The following is a 15162-nucleotide window of genomic DNA, read 5'->3' as shown; positions in this document are numbered from 1 at the left end:
TTACACTTCAGTTACAGTCACTAGGTCCCAGTGGAAATGTTTACTCCTAACTACATCCCTCAAGCAGGGAAAAAAAAGGCAAAAATTTGGGTTTTTACTACTCAAGTGCTTAATTATTTACCTTCCATTTTCTATTTCCACCATGAATTAAGCTGTGCAATAGATCCCAAGAATCATTGATCTGTTTAAATAAACAATATGACACACACCAGCCTGCAAGAGCCATCGGACACTGATTTCTTTCGTTTCCATTTGTGGAGCAGGCAAATTATATACTGTACAGTTTGAACAAACCTATGCATGTGATTTCATCAAAGATCTTAATTTGTGGTGGTAATTCCACCACACCACTTGATGGTCTGTTTTTCATAAATGGAAACATTTCTGGCTCTTGGAGGGTGAAGGAGATGACATTTCCGTAAGAGGATTCGCTACATGTACATTTGCGGTTCTCTCGTTGGCATAAAGCTAGTAAATGCCAAACTCACAGGGTTCAGGATCGTATATATGTTAACCACAAACTTGTTTCTCCTCTGCAGGAATTGAAAAGGAGCTTGCTGGAAACATTTTTCCACCCATTTGTGATACGTTTTACAGATTAGGAAGGCTAACTTTATAGGTACCATTTACTGTCATTCAGCAAGATTGTTTCCATAAGAAAAGTGGCACTATTCTCTGGTCTAAATATACATTAAGTAAAAAGACTTCTTGCAGCCAGAGTTTAAAATTGCACAAGCATTGATTGAGCAATTGAACCAACGTTCAGCCTCAAGAGTGGAGCACGCTGAGTTCTGGTAGGCACCACAGGAGAACAGATGTAGCTTCCATTTCGGGAGCATGCATCTCCCTCACAGGGTGAAGGATGCCTTGTAGCATAGGGCTCCTGTCTCTGCCTCAAGGAAGTGTCTCCTTAAGATGCCCCCTACAACCACCCAGGGGACATAGAGGCCACCCAGGTCCAACAGGCTCAATGGAGTAAAGGATGCACCAGCAACATTTCCTTCTTGGTCCTCAGGTTCAGGTACTTGAGTCTCTGGATTTGACCTGTGTTGTCAAGCCCCCAGAAGCAGCGAAGCCAAACCTCTACAAGCAAAGCCTCTGAGGAGCCCTGAGCACGAACAGGTTAGAGGAAAATTAATTGCCCAGAAGAAAACATGTGAGGGAGCTCCAATGGCTCCCTAACACAGAGAGCAAAGAAACCTAATGCCAGGTGCCAGCTGGTTACACCATCTTCAGCAGCTCACCCAGTCCTCTTGCCATGCAATAGTGACACTGATTATGGGGAAAAAGTATTTGAAGCAGCAATGGTTTTTAAAAATTTTTCTTAGATGGTGCTCTTTACATGCCAGAGAACTTTTTATCTTTAAGTACAAGGCCTTACTGCCAGAAGTGTTGATATTCAACACAAGTATTTTGTCATTTATTATTATGAAATAAAGGATAACAGTTTTTCTACAGGTAGTTTATTTTGTTCCCTGAGTATTACTTTAGACTATTGGCAGTCTAACTGCCTACTATTTCTCAGAAAGCTAATTTGATCAATCCCGAAGCAGGCAGATCCATGGCCCTCCTCCAGATGATATTGGAAATGCTGGTTTAGCATCAAGGAGGTTATAAATCCACACTATGTGATCAAGCTGAAGGTTCAAGGAACAGCTGTACTGAAAAATAAGTAGTTATGTTACAGCCTTGAGATAATGTCTTAAGCTAGCTGGTCCCTCTAGAGTCTGACTTATGTGCCAGAACAGCATATAAACTCAAGCAGTATTGTAAAGCAATCCCATAAATTTCTAAATTTTCTAATGTTAAGAGATAACCACATAGATTGACAGAGCAAATAAAATAATATTTGAGATAAAATTAAATCTTCTGGGTCCTGGAGATGTAAAAAAATATAACTTCCCCATATTTAGACATCGCAGGAGAGTCTTCCATCCATGTGCTTCCTGCAGGTGGGAAGCCCTCTGAGAAGACCAGTAAATGTGATGTGTTAAAGATCACATGTTCTGGCAATATAACTTATTTTCCCATTAATGTCCTCAGGAATATTCCTTTGTCCTGGAGATTGATGTATGCATTTACTTCTGCTTGGCCTGGCAGAAGCTGTAGGAAGGAACTGCCCACGTTTGGACAGAGTTGTTGGTAACTTGCTTGCCTGCATTGCATCTCGAGTAGCAGACTCTCTGCATGCCTATGACAGAGATGCTAACTTCTATGTGGAAGTGTTAATTAATAACAATACATAAGGTCACCTCTCTACAATTGAAATTCCTTCCCTGTGGAGAAGAACAGAGAACAGCAGATATGCAAAAGAGCACGCTAAAGCCACTGTAAATATAACCAACAGGCATGTCTATTCCCTGAGCTTCTCTTCTTACAAGAAAGGATGAAATATTTGGATGCTAGAATACAGCTTCTCACAGATTGCAAGCACACACAGATCTTCTGCTGCTGAACAGGCATCTCAGTTTACCTAATAAAGATTTACTGATTTGTAGGAAAAGGTTGTAGGCTGGTAACAAAGTGGAAAAGGAATGCAATAGAGCCATGTCATCTTTTTCTGTGAAAAAATACGTGAGACAACCTACATCTCCTGCAATTCCTGCCTAAGCACCTTCTCTGAGAAAAGTGCTTGCAGGACAGCAGAGCGAGGAAGATGGTAATTCTGTGGAATATGAAGATCAAGATTTTCCTTAAGGACTCCCTAGGCTCTGGGGTCAGTTTTCACTTGTAGGAATTTGTCTTCAGATCTGTCTCCTCAAATGGCTTATCTCAGTCAAAAATTAAACCCAGGGAGGATGCTAAGAGGCTAGTTCAGAATGTAATAAAAACTATGCAAGAAAGGTACCTTCCCTGGTCTCTTCTGGGCAAGAGGGTACTAAATCAGGCAAAAGGGCAAGCAGAGACTTGGCTTTGTTGAAATATATGACAGAGAAAGAGAAAACCCTTTGTGTAAGCCATTTTCCTACATGGTGATTCAGGGAATTTACATCCCATTACGTGCTCAGCAAGAAGTGTAAAAATACAACTCCTTCAAGCATGTGTGAATAGACACGCAGGATCAATCTACAGGATGAAGGCTTTGTTTTCAGTATCCTATGTGCTAGACCTTCACATAGACGATGAGCAAGGAACGTCATAGAATCACAGAATCATTAAGGTTGGAAAAGACCTCTAAGATCATCTAGTCCAACCGTCGACCCAACACCTCCATGCCTCTACACCATGTCCCTAAGTGCCACATCTACACGTTTTTTTAACTCCTCCAGGGATGATGACTCTCTGGGCACCCTGTTCTAATGCTTGATCACCCTTTCAGTAAAGAAATTTTTCCTAATATCCAATCTAAAACTCTCCTGACGCAACTTGAGGCCATTTCTTCTCGTCCTATCGCTAGTTACTTGGGAGAATAGACTGACACCCACCTCTCTACAACCTCCTTTCAGGTAGTTGTAGAGAGCAATAAGGTCTCCCCTCAGCCTCCTTTTCTCCAGGCTAAACAACCCCAGTTCCCTCAGCCGCTCCTCATCAGACTTGTGCTCCAGACCCTTCACCAGCTTCGTTGCCCTTCTCTGGACACGCTCCAGCACCTCAATGTCTCTCTTGTAGTGAGGGGCCCAAAACTGAACACAGTATCTGAGGTGCAGCCTCACCAGTGCCGAGTACAGGGGCACGATCACTTCCCTACTCCTGCTGGCCACACTATTCCTGATACCAGCCAGGATGCTGTTGGCTTTCTTGGCCACCTGGGCACACTGCTGGCTCATATTCAGGCGGCTGTCAACCAGCACCCCCAGGTCTTTTTCTGCCAGGCAACTTTCCAGCCACTCTTCCCCAACCCCTGTAGCGTTGCATGGGGTTGTTGTGACCCACGTGCAGGACTCGGCACTCAGCCTTGTTGAACCTCATACAATTGACCTCGGCCCATCGATCCAGCCTGTCCAGGTCCCTCTGTAGAGCCTTCCTACCCTCAAGCAGATCAACACTCCCGCACAACTTGGTGTCATCTGCAAACTTAGTGAGGGTGCACTCAATCCCCTCATCCAGATCATTGATAAAGATGTTAAACAGGACTGGCCCCAACACAGAGCCCTGGGGAACACCGCTTGTGACTGGCCGCCAACTGGATTTAACTCCGCTCACCACAACTCTCTGGGCTCGGCCATCCAGCCACTTTTTTTACCCAGCGAAGAGTACACCCGCCTAAGCCTTGAGCCGCCAGCTTCTCCAGGAGAATGCTGTGGGAAACTGGCTTTACTGAAGTCTAGATAGACAACATCCACAGCCTTTCCCTCATCCACTAGGCGGGTCACCTGGTCATAGAAGGAGATCAGGTTGGTCAAGCAGGACCTGCCTTTCATGAACCCATGCTGGCTGGGGCTGATCCCCTGGTTGGCCTGCACGTGCCTGTTGAGTGCACTCAAGATGAACCACTCCATAATTTTCCCCAGTACTGAGGTCAGGCTGACAGGCCTGTAGTTCCCGGATCCTCCTTCTGGCCCTTCTTGTAGATGGGCGTCACGTTGGCAAGCCTCCAGTCGTCTGGGACCTCCCCCGTTAACCAGGACTGCTGACAAATGATGGAGAGTGGCTTGGCAAGCTCCTCTGCCAGCTCCCTCAGTACTCTCGGGTGGGTCCCATCTGGCCCCATAGACTTGTGAGAGTCCAGGTGGTGTAGCAGGTCGTTAACTGCTTCCTCCTGGATGATGGGGGGTTTATTCTGCTCTCCATCCCTGTCTGCCAGCTCAGGGGGCTGACTACCCTGGGGATAACTGGTCTGACTATTAAAGACTGAGGCAAAGAAGGCATTAAGTACCTCAGCCTTTTCCTCATCCTTGGTGGCAATGTTCCCCCCCCCATCCAATAAAGGAGGGAGATTCTCCTCGGCTCTCTTTTTGTTGTTAATGTATTTGTAAAAACATTTTTTATTGTCTCTTACAACAGTGGCCAGATTGAGTTCTAGCTGGGCTTTTGCCTTTCTAATTTTCTCTCTGGACGACTTGATGAGATCCCTGTACTCTTCTTGAAGTTGCCTGCCCCTTCTTCCAAAAGTGGTAAACTCTCCTTTTTATCCTGAGTCCCAGCAAAAGCTCCCTGTTCAGCCAGGCCGGTCGTCTTCCCCTCCAGTTCCTCTTATGGCACATGGGGACAGCCTGCTCCTGCGCCTCTAAGACTTCCTTCTTGAAGAATGCCCAGCCTTCCTGGACCCCTTTGCCCTTCAGGACTGTCTCCCGAGGGACTCTCTCAACCAGTGTCAACTACAAAAAAAAAAAAATCTGTATTGTATGAATGGACATTTCATTACATCAGATCTATGAAGGCTGCATGAACTCAGACATGCAAATAATATGATGGGATTATCCTGTTACATATCTGCCACTCATTTTTGTTGCATGATTGAGACAAATATGACCAGAAAAGCAGTGACGTTGGCAGCCAACATGGAGGTGATAGGTGAGGAAGCTCTGTGGTGTGGAGTTAGGCTATAGTCAAGTTATACAGTCATTTGGAGAGAGACATTAGTTACACTCTTTTGTGACAGCTGAGGTCCCTACGTCCAGAAATCTGCTTCTTTGAATTTTGCCTGGGAGAAAGGGACCAGGCGTCCTCTCCCATGCAGGAGCAGCTGGAAGAGTGCTTGGATGAGCCCTGCAGCCCGTACAGGACTGTGCCTGGTATGCCTCTGTTTACCAGAAACTCACAGTTTTTGCACTCAGGTTTGACTTATGCAACTCCTTCTGAGCAATGGAGTTGCAGCTTCTTTATCCATCTGCCATGGTGTGTACTAGCTGTGCTGCTATAGATCTTTGTATTGAATTTAGCCCTAAAGCTATTAGAGTTTCACAGGTACTAAATTCTCCAACATAATTTTTAGAAATATAAAATAAGGCAGTAAAGTTGTTAACTTAGAACTCACTTGATATATTGTCAGCTCAAGGCCTTTCTAAGAAAACACGTGGCAGAAAAGCAAAACAAAACTAAACAGCAACATAAATTCTCAGTTCAGTGCAATTTGCAGCATTGATAGTTGTTACAGTCCTGTCTTATACTGCCAGGAAATATTTAAACGTACTTAAATATATATGCATGATCCACCCTGCCAGACAAAACTCTGTGCTACATAAAGACAGATGGGAATGAGTTGTGCATTCTGTACTTGACCGCTGGATTGTGTCATACTAACACTGGTCATAGTCATAAAGTTGGTTCATGCAACTATTCAGATTTACCTAGAAGTTCTCAAGCTAGTCATTGAAATGATAGTTCTTTTCTTACCCAAGAAAACAAATGCAGAGAGATTGAACGTATCCAAGCTCTTCTGGAAGATGCTATTAAGCAAAGCTTGCTTAATGTTGCCTTCTTTTCAATTGCACAAGGAGATGGGTGGAGTGTAGCAGTCACCAGACAGAACATAAAACAAAGTACTTGGAGCTGGCAACCAGACCAATATAATGCAGCAAAGATTGGAGACAAAGCCTGTGAATCATTCCAGAAATAAAGTGGTAGGCATTTAAGCTTTCGACAAATATTACTCTGCAGTAAAAATATGTGAATCTTCATCAAGAAATAAATCTAAAACAGGATTATTTTTTTAAAGGACCTCAGAATTAAATACCTCTGTCGTCCAGTAACTCTGAAGTTTACAAGGGAAGTATAGACCATCTTTTCAAGAGACCAGTAACACAATCTGTGCAGCTAATCAGCACGATAGCAGTAGGAAATTATTTCATAGGGGCCTATCACATCTGTTTTTAAAACTAGTAGTCTTTTAGACTTTTTATTTTTAATACATTTTCTGCGTCTCTCACAAAACCTCTTTTCTGTTAGGATTTATGCTTTAGAAGACAGCTCTTAAAATTTTTTATCAGTCTCTGAACAGGAATACATGTGAGTACATAAATACACATACAGTATGGTGCATGAGTGTTCCTGCAACCTATTACTACCTGCGTGAATAGCAGTTAGGGTTATGTCAGCAATGGAGAACTTCACTATCATCATAAAAGACTAATATAAAACCCTATTACATGGACTCTCTTGATTAATTATACAAAAAAAAAAAATCAGCAGTCCATTAACTGAACTCCCTGGTTATTTTTCATTTTTACTAGCTTATATAATTATTATCTCGGTATAATTTTTACTATTTTTAAACATTTTGTTAAATTCTGAATATGGAAATCAGGAACACTTTACTGAGTGCCTTTTTGATCAATTTATTTCTGCCAAGAATTGAGAAAATGTATAATTAAAAGTGCTACGGTGTTCAGAAATCTACTTACTATTTCTCCCAACGGTAGGAATACCTGATACAAAACAACTAAATGAACACAGCTTAAAGCTTAGGGGAAAACTTAGCGTAAAACTTAGGGGAAAAAAGTGTTATCAGGTATTTCTGAGGATGGTGGGAGATGCAGTGGGTTTTTTTACAGCAACGTTACACAGGTCTGATACAAATATACTGCATATTGTACCAAAACATCTTTAATACTTCAGTGAACCTCACCAACATTTCCTTTTGCATTTACCTCTAGAAAGTCTTCCTGACTTTTTCCTTGGAAGGATGCCTGTGTGCATCGTGCTTTCTTTTCAGGGCACAAACAGAAGACTGTGACCTAAGAACTTTGAGAAACAAATGGAAATGGATGAAAAACCTGACCTTGCGACTCCATTCCTGTTTGTCATTCACCAGTACAGGAGGAATTACATAGAAAGAGCCAAAATTTCGAACTCTGTAGGAGGAACAACACCACTACAACAACAAAAGGAAAAGCCTCCTTGAGTGTACACCTCACCTGCACTATGAGCGAGCACGAAGTGACAGCAAGTCTCAGGTAGCACTAAAGCCCCAGAAAGCTCCAACCACCTCTGGCCAAGTAAGTATGGACCAAGTGGATCCATACCTTACCTTGCTAATGGTACAAAAGGGATTTTTTAGCTTGTGTCAAGAAAGGGCGTGGATGGCATTGTGCATTGGAAGCTCTGAGTACTTGGTACCACCTTACTGTGAAGGAGTCAACTTATAAGTAGAGCAAATACAGTCTTTAGAGCTAGCTGGAAGTCAGGAAGAATGTGTATTTCTCTCTTTTATTTTTAAATCTGAAAACTACTTTGACATTTACCATGTCTGCATTTTCAAGTGCCATAAACACTGAAATAAAAATTGCCTCTTATTATAAACTGCTTCTATGTGCTTCTCTAAGACCTCTGGATCATAAGCACAAATAAGTTCAAACTGCCTGATAACCATAATGACCCTAGATATGGACATTCCACATTTGGAGACTGAATATTGTTTGCTTCCTGACAATAATGCATTAAAAACAACTTTGGAGTATACAAAATTGATGTAATTACTTCTTGGATGTATGAATTTGGAAAAAAAAATCTGAGAAATAAATTCACAGAAAATAGACCTTTTGATTTCACACAAAAAGCAGTAGAAATGCTGTTGTTCATACCACTGCCTGTCAGCAACTTGGAAAGTCAGTATGACCAAACAAAAATATAGAAATGTGCTCTGCAGCTTTATTCCAGCAGAAATAATGGCTCTGAACAGTATGTGCCTCTAGATGTGCAACTCTGGTGGTTTATGGGATTTTTCACCTAATTTCTCTAAGTCACTATCTCTCCAAATGGTTAAATCAAGTGGGAAAGTTAAAGAATACAAAATATCTAATCTTCCATATGCAGCAACAATGGCAAAGTAGGAATGGTTACCTAGAATAAATAAATAAGAAAGAACTGGAAATATTTTAATGACCTCATTATTGAAAATATTGTTTATATATCTTGGTCGTGCATTATTATTATATGCAGGATTTTTCCCTTTCACGCTCCTCATGAACTACTCCTTGTATTTTTTCTGGCAGCGTGAAGGAGTTAATAGTACTCAAACTGCTTGGAGCCATACTGTGGTCTAATAGAAGAAAGGAAATCTGTGCTAGGGAAAAAACTCACGGCCTTCCCTCCTGCACCCCTGTTGCTCAAGCCAGCAATTCCCCAGCAGCCTGGAATTTCCTTTTCTTGTGGCAGCTAGCCCAGAGCTCACTCCTCCAGCCTTGGGACCCCGGGACATTCCTGTGTCATCTGCTGAAGTCTGGCTCTTACACAAAGGGTCAGTGTTGCAACCGTCTTCCCAAGAAGTCCTGTTTCTCTGGTAGCCTTATGAGCTTACGCCCTCCCTCTTTCTTCCACCAGAGGAAACGCCCTCCACCTCTTTCTTAAGACCAGAGGAGACTTCTGTTTAATCAGGTCTGCTCCTTTGCTGTTGCATCCTAGCGAGCTCTACCACGACAACTAGCCTCAATTCAGAGGCGATCAGTCTAAGCAGTTAGTGTTTCTAATGGGGGTATTCAGAGTAGATGTTGAACTGGTTCAGGAAAATTAAAGATCCATTCTTATGGGATAGGGCTGACTCTAGGGTCTTACACTCCTGCCCAGAGAAGACTAAACACCGTCATTGATGGATTTGGAAGCAGGACTGCATTTACATATTCTGCTTATCTCAGTGTTAAAATTCTGGTCAGTTCTACTGATAACAGGGATGCAACTGAACCTGTGAGAAAATGAACTGGGCCCTGCTAACTTAGGAGCACAGTAACGGTGACGTATCAAGCAGGATAGTTTGTGTTTTTCCTGAAGACAAATTTGACTTGTTTGTTATCCTCATCTGGTTGCAAATGGCATGTGCTGTCAATGTATTGACTGCAGTTGTTCCAACATATGGCTTTAAGGGAAAGAAGTTTTCTGCACGTGAACTCCACTCAAAAGCAAGGGTGGGCAGAAAGGATCAATGTACATTTGCAATTTATGAGCAGTTTTCAATCAGCTTAATTTACGTGGTCCCTAGAAAATGTAGGTGAATATTTAAAGCTACCCTATTAAGAATAGGCTAATTAAATTAATTTTGAGCTGCAGATACTGGGTTTTAATAATAGACTATTGATGTGCAAGAAAGCAAAAGAGACTATTTGGATTTAATTTTGATTCCAGATCTGATCTTTGCAAGATGGTGCCTAAGCAGGGAACTCCCCAGATTCCCATCTATCTTCTGCTCCATCCCTACTCTTATCCTTATCATAACAAAAAATTCCAGCTGTGAACAGTCAGAGGACTGAGTTGCTTATCATCTCTGGTCTGTAACCAGGGCTTTAAAAAATGCTAATACAAACAACACAAAGCTCGCACAGAAAAATAGATCACTTAAAAATATAAAGTGGAACAGCAGGAAAATATAAGTGCAAGGCTCCTAAGTGACAAGGAATTAAGTGTATTTGGCAAGCTATTATTGTTAGTCCCTTAAGTTCACCGGAGGTATGTAGTTATGCTTGCAGGCCAATGGACATAAACAGAGGACTTAATTCTCCTCCCAGTTTCCCTCCACCTGATTTACTGAAGTGATCTACCAGCTTCTGCAACACTAGCATGAGCTCCAACAATAATGATGTGGTTTAGTATGTATAATGACAAAATCTGTAATATATTCAGGCCCAAAACTGAGGTTTTCTTGCAGGTTTCTAAAGGTCATCTTTCTTAAAAAAAGTACTTCATGAAATATTTTTTTGAGTTGAATGGTTAAAGGATGACTCGCAGTCAGGCACTTCCTGCTACATTTGCAACTAAGAATTGCATTATCATGTAGGGGGCATAGAGTGTCTATAAAACTATGGGAAAATAAAAGGAAGGAGTCTGGTGGAGTCATCAGCAATGACCGCCTTGCTCTGTGCTTCCAGTCCCTTGCCTCAGACACCTCAGGAGGGCATAGATGAGAACAAGCTACAGTGCTCATCCCCAAATTCAAACTGCCACACTCACCTATTGCATCTGGAATGTCAAACATTTTAGATCTGCGCCTAACTTCTTCAAGGCACAGAGAGAGCAGGGACATTTGGGCACCTGTAGCAGAATGCAATGCTCCTGCCTTCAGGGAGGAAGGACCACCCTCCAAAACAGGGAAATGCTGACCGACAAGTTTTGCATTTGTTCATTTTTTTAGTCTGAGAGTCTTTTCCAATCTGTTTTTTTCCATGCGGAAAACCAGGCAGCTCCTCAGGAAGAAAGGAGTAATGTTTCTATTTGAGAAAGAAATTGCTTCAGAGAAGGATGTAGTTTGCTAGATGTTGTACACAAACCAGAGGGTCTTCTGTCAGGATTTTCAAAGCACCGGATTCCTCCTTGCCCCTGTGGATGCTTTACAGTGCCCAAGTGGCAGCATCTAAAAGCAAATGTGAGTTCCTAGAGGACATTTTTCCATTGCTGTGCAAATATTATGCTGCAGTGACAGAGCTTTCTATAATCGGTGTAATAGTCTGTAATATCACCTAACGCAGAGTATAACCTGTCTGTGTAACTCACTGCTGCAGCAACAGAAACAGTTTGGTTTCCATCAGTTCATTTAGAATATTGATTCCAAAATAAAAGGCTCGCGTTTTAAAGCCTTCTTACTGTAACCCTTTCCAAACATTTCAATGAAGTTTTTATACCACTACATTTGATATAATATGTCCCACATATTTAGCATGTTAATCAGGTAACGAAATTGCTAAATTAGGCAGGTTGAGGGCACTGTGCTGTGTATTTGGTACCTAAATGCTAATTTTTCACCATGATAAAGAATCTGTGCCTTCACTCTACTTTGTCTTGCATTATTAAGCTATCAGTAATTCTGTCTGCCACAGAAGCCACCAAAACATTATGGGCTTTATGGCTGTACATGCTGCTAAATGAAAACCAGCAGACATCCACAAACAGACATTTTACTGATCCTTTTTACTGTCATGGAAACAGTGATGGTGCAATTTGCATAGCCACAGCATCTCTGAACTTGTGTGTCAACACAAGCAATAAAAAGAATGGATTGGGCAGGGAGTGATGGGAATAAATGTATCTTTAATACTGCCACAGCAGTTTCCATCCAGTCCAAAGCTGCCTGGAAAGCTTTGCGCAAGAGCGAGGATATCATTTTCAGTGCACAAGAGGTTATGTTACAGAAAAGTGTTTTCTGTTCAGTGACAATAGCGATACTTTTTGGGTAGCAAGAATTTTCTTCCACATTTAGGAAGGCAGTTCTGATACTGCAGTAATAAGAAGGTGGGAGATTGAGAAAACTAGATTATCATGGGTTGGTAGCCAGGTTATGTTATGATAGCGGGGGATGCTGCCCACTGCAAGGTTGGTTACAAACACTTTGCACTAGCTAGCACTACCATTACAGCCACATCAGCAAAGCAGTGTTTTGCACTAGATGGACTTACTGCTCTTAAGCTAGCCTGAAAACAAAACAACGGTTGAAGTTAAACGGAGCAACGTGAGGTACGATGCACACCTCTTGACACTTAACCCTTCAAGACCTAGATCTCTTTGTTTTGCCACTGAAGATCCCTCCAATGAGGCGCTAAACAGCAAACCATACGTGGAAGTCAGACGCAAATCTCAGCAAAGTAATAATGTAAAATCGTCAAAGATCACAGAGCAATTTCTAAAGATGAAACTACCTGAAATTTGTCTTTTCTTGCAGCCTCAGCAGCTTCACTAGTAGCCAGCAAGTGAAATCCAACTTTACAGCTCTAAGTAGATTTCTGCATATTAACAGTGAAAGGGTTTTGCAGGCATCATCCCCTGCAGTTCTCTAGTCTACTCTTTCTGTATAGAACCTGAAGGTTAATAAGGTAAAAATTTTACTTACAAGGAATTTGTTTCCATCAAGAGATAAATTATAGGCAACTTCTTTGTAACAAACAAGGAAAAAAATTATATGTGAGAGTAGTATGAAATATTAGCAGGTTAAATGATCTTCACATACATTTTTGAAAGTTATACTTGCAGATAGTTGCTCTAAAATAAGCATGGATATATATATATATATATACGCACACAGATATAGATCTAGCTGACAACATTATAGTTATAAATAACAATGTCAGAAAATCTTGTGGTTCAAATGAGGAAAATCTGGAAAAGCAGCACTCGGTTAGGTTTTATTTTCATCTATAAAAGAGATGTTGAAAATCTGTTCCATTTTTTATTCTTCTTTTTCCAAAGCCAAGGTTATCCTGACTTTTCTGTTTTTTCATGTGTTTGTCCTTAGATAACCTTGAGGACAGTGCAGGAAGTCAGAATACCTGATGGGTTTTTTTGGACAACAGCTATTTTTTCACAGCTGTATCAAGAATGGTAATCTTTTAAGACTTCTAAATTTCCTTTGCCTGTAATACTAAAGACTTCATTCAGGAGAAAAATTCATTGGTAAAATTACCACAAGTTGCCCATCAAATACATGTGAAAGTCAAATAATACAAATAGTTTCTAGAAACTTTGTTCAAGAGAATGACTACTTAACAGCTTAGCAAAAAAAAACCTTTATCAAATATGAGATACAAAACGTCATCTAGGTAGCAACGCAATGGATGGCAAAAAACATTGCAAAATGTTTGAAAACAAGTCTCAGTGGTGGCTTGTCAAAGGATGTACTTCACTTTTCATTCTGAAACAGAAATTAGGACCCTTTTACCCATCTACTCAGATTACATGTGACTGTAAGCAACATAATCAATCAGAGGAGTAGAGGAAATTTTCTTATTCCTTCGGCTAAGCTAAAAGTCCTAAACATGTAAAAGCAAGCTAGCCACTTAAAAATTTTGCTTTATAGCCTTAATGACTGTAAAGGAAGACTGAAAAAAGATTATGTGGTTTCTTGCAGGATTTTTTGCTCTTTAAAGAGTTATAAAGAGAAGTATCAGTAATTCCTACTTTTTAATTTTCAGCATCAAGGAATCAAGGATGACTACTACAACTCCAAATCCTGTACTCTGAATGCACAGACACATAAGAAATTATTCTATTCTTGATTTCTGATAGAAAAAGGTATTTAAAAAACAAGCCACCCTGAAATGTTTTTAATCATTTGATTAAAATTCTCATCTGTTCTTAATGACTGAAAGTTTGTTTCCTGGTATCTCTGATGTCAGTAATGCATTAGTTCTCTAATTAAAGCAAGCAGCAGAAGAAGAGGGGGCAGGGAAGAATCTCTAAGAAAAAGAACTAACAGAAACATCTTTCTTAAGCTTTAGAAACCATTAATATAGGAAGATTTATAGACCACCTTTAATGAAGCCAATCTAGCTCTTACTGAGAATATAAACTGCATGTCTTCCTTTTCCAATGTAGACCTATCCTTCCTATTTTGTACCAAAATCCTTCTTAGGCTTCAGTATACATTAAAGTTAAACCAAGGCATCAAAAGCAAACAAGTCTGATAACCTAAAATTCTGTGCAGGTGTTTTTCCAGTAATGAATAATTAAGTATTTTGATTAATCCCTACTCTTGAAGCCAATGGGGTTTTATAATCAGTTTTAATTGTAATAAGCACACATCTGAAATTTGTAAACACATTAAATAAAGATGGTTTAATAAAAAGACTGGATATTTAAGAGCATTTTATATAGATTACTAAAATGGAATTTTTACACTTAGAATAAATGGTGGAAAAAGGCTGGTTACTCTCCCAGCTGTGCATACCTACCGATTCAAATTGCTTTCTAAGTATTTCAGCATTAAAATATCGCAGACTCTGAATATAATGGCTTACATCTGTTTCTTTTGGGCTCTTACATCTCCAGCTTGGAGCTAGAGCACGAGGACACAAAGCGCAGGAGGAAGGGAAAGCCTCTGCCCATGGATCTCGCAGGACTGTGAGCAGTTCTCCTTACACACCACTCCTCCGTATAGTGCCAGACAATCCCCAAAGAGTGGGATAGGCTTATGGGTGTGCTCAGCAGGTCCATGAGCACCACAAGGACAAGCTTGGTTTCTGGTGGTTTGGGTCTTGCCCTTGGGAAGAGAAGATGGCGCCTGGCAGCTGTGGCACAGCCTGGGGCTGGACTTGGGCTCCGTGCTGCAGTGCACGGCTTGGAGCCCCGGAAACATCCCTCTCCCTCTCTCATCAGACAACGCACAAATAATGAGAAAGAATGGAGGCATCAGGTTAGAGGAGTGTTAAAAGAAGTATAAACCTTGTGTGCTTAGGAAGCCAGGCTAAAAGGAAAAAAAATATATAAAATCTCTGGTGGATTAAATTCCCTGTCTGTCCTCATGCCATTTAGCTGAGATGTGTCAGCAGATGTAAGTGATATCAGGTTTTACCTTGGAGGACAACATTA

Source organism: Mycteria americana, chromosome 7, assembly GCF_035582795.1.
Source record: "Mycteria americana isolate JAX WOST 10 ecotype Jacksonville Zoo and Gardens chromosome 7, USCA_MyAme_1.0, whole genome shotgun sequence".
Classification (NCBI taxonomy): Eukaryota; Metazoa; Chordata; class Aves; order Ciconiiformes; family Ciconiidae; genus Mycteria; species Mycteria americana.
The sequence above is the reverse complement of the archived record's forward strand: the minus strand, read 5'-3'. Positions refer to the sequence as shown.